We start from the raw sequence: 2,453 nt of genomic DNA on the forward strand, positions 1-2,453 counted from the left end.
TCTCCATGCACAGGACATAGTTTCCTCCACAGTGATAATATTCATATATATAAGCCCCAGAAAGGCACAGTAGTTTTATCTTTTTATGCGCAAGGGTGTTAAACATTAACTCTCTGGTCATAAAGGAGAGAACTGGGCTCAGTTCAGCTATTATTTGTCTCTTATTCTAAAGTCCAATTCTGATGGGAATTATCCCTTTGATGACCCCTTTTATTGCTTTTAGACACTGAGGCACCAGCATGCAGAAAAAGAACTTCACAGAAGTAGTAGAATTCATCTTCTTGGGATTCTCTATCTCTGGAAAACACCAGACAACCAATGCTCTTTGTGGTTTTCTCAACTATCTACATTTTAACTCTAGCTGGTAACATAACCATTGTGACCACCAGCTGCATTGACCATTATCTCCACACTCTCATGTACTCCTTCTTGAGCATGCTAGTTAGTTCAAAGACAGTATACACATTGGTCATTGTCCCACGAATGCTTTCTAGTCTCATTTTTTATAAACTTTTTGGCAGGCTGTGCAATACAGATATTCTTTTCTGTCATCTTGGCCACTAATAATTGCTTTCTACTCCCAGCAATGAGCTACGACTGCTTTGTGACAATCTGCAACCCTCTAAGGTACACAGTTATCATGAGCAAAGGGAAACATGCTAGGTTAGTATGTGGGTCCTTTGGCATTGGTCTGGTTATGGCAGTCCTCCAGATAATAGCCACATTCAATTTTCCCTTCTATGACATAGTGGCAGACCACTTCTTCTGTGATATTTACCCAGTCATGAAACTTTTACGCATTGATACCACTATCAATGAGACAAGCAATTATGATATAAGTGCATTTATGATTTTTGTGTCTTTGAGCCTGATCTCCATATCCTACATTCTTATTATCTCCTTCATCCTTAAGATTGTCTCAGCCAATGACCAGAAGAAGACCTTTTCCAACTATGCCTCCCACCTCACTGTGGTCATTGTTCATTATGGCTGTGCCTCCATTGCCTACCACAAGCTTAAGTTAGAACACTCAATAGACCTCTCTCTATAACTTACATTACTCCTTTGCTGAACCCTGGTGTTTATAGTCTGAAAAACAAGTTCAAGGATACCCTCTACAGAGCTGTGGGCAAAAACATTTCTTAACAGATTGAATCTTTTTGTTAGGAGATTTTAGCCTAGTGTAATGTGTGTCTACTCACAAATATAGCACAATACACAAGTTTATCAAATACAATGTTTAGAATATGTCAGAGAGTAAATGCTTTTCTTTTTCATGGTCTAGGAACAAGGCAGAAAACAAAATTTATGCTATGGTGAATTTTGTTACCAGATACAAGAATAATTTTAAGCTGAATTAAGACTACTTGTTTCTCTGCAAACAAGTAGTTTTGAAACCTTTTCTGGCCCACAGTTTACCTGGCTCTTCTCAGACAGTGAGATCCGTGACCTAGTCTGGTAAGGAGATGTGGAAAAGAAGCAGTTGGAACATATATGGAAGGGGTCTTAGGAAAGTAAGCAGCAGAGACAGCCAGAAGATAGCTTTTATTCACAGGAGGTAAATCACTTGCCCTGCAATTGTCAATTCATAATGGGTTTCCGAAATTCTTGTTTATTAAAAAATGAACAGCTTCAGCATAAAGGGTCACTTCTTCCATTATCCAGCCATGTTTGCTTCTTAAATAGTAATCATTTTTATGTGTATTCCTTCCTTCTGTGCAATCAAGGCAAAAATTTCTGTTGTTTTCTAGAGACTAGCTAAGTAGAGAGAGAACATATTAGTGTCTTTTCTCTGTAACTGCACTCTTATCCAGATGCACTTTTAATAAAGACTCTTCTCTTTTCAACCTATGGAAGCTTTTTAGATTTCTAATTTATATTTAGTAGCTGCAATGACATTGAATTAGTTTCCTAATTCAAATGCCATTAAATTTCCTGCTTTTAGTACACAGTGCAAACTTCATATTTCTCCTGATATTTATATAGAAATAGGCATAATCATGCTACATCATTTTATGTCCTCAATGAGGAAGATTGTTGGACTATTTTGTTTTATGGATCTTCCCACCAGAGTTGGTCTCTACTCTGAGAAAGAGCTGGAAGACACAGAGACACAGATATGGAAACATCTATTTTCACACACTCCTGGCTCCCATTGTTATATTATGCCCAGATTAGTTTCTATCTCTTACTTTCCAGTTTTATTTCTCTGTTCTGAACCACAGAAATAGTACTATTATATCTTCTAGGTGACCTGTAATTTTCTTTCTGTTCTATAGATCCCTATAAAGGCTGAGGTTTCTTTGTACAGTCCCTTGTGGCAGACCGTCATATTTGGGTGACATCATAACTGATGTCAGTGTCTCCCTGATAACTAGAACCTGATTTCTCTCTAGAAAAGGTGTCTCAACCTGAGTTTTACAGTTCCCTAAGGAGTACTTGGTTAGGTTTCA

The 2,453-nt window shown here is 37.7% G+C and overlaps 1 pseudogene; it reads left to right on the forward strand.

The window, feature by feature from the left end:
- The first annotated feature begins 239 nt into the window (after window positions 1–239).
- Window positions 240–1,146, forward strand: LOC111747281 (annotated as a pseudogene).
- Window positions 1,147–2,453: the final 1,307 nt, after the last annotated feature.

The sequence above is a fragment of the Pteropus vampyrus genome, unplaced genomic scaffold (assembly GCF_000151845.1).
Source record: "Pteropus vampyrus isolate Shadow unplaced genomic scaffold, Pvam_2.0 Scaffold217, whole genome shotgun sequence".
Taxonomy (NCBI): Eukaryota; Metazoa; Chordata; class Mammalia; order Chiroptera; family Pteropodidae; genus Pteropus; species Pteropus vampyrus.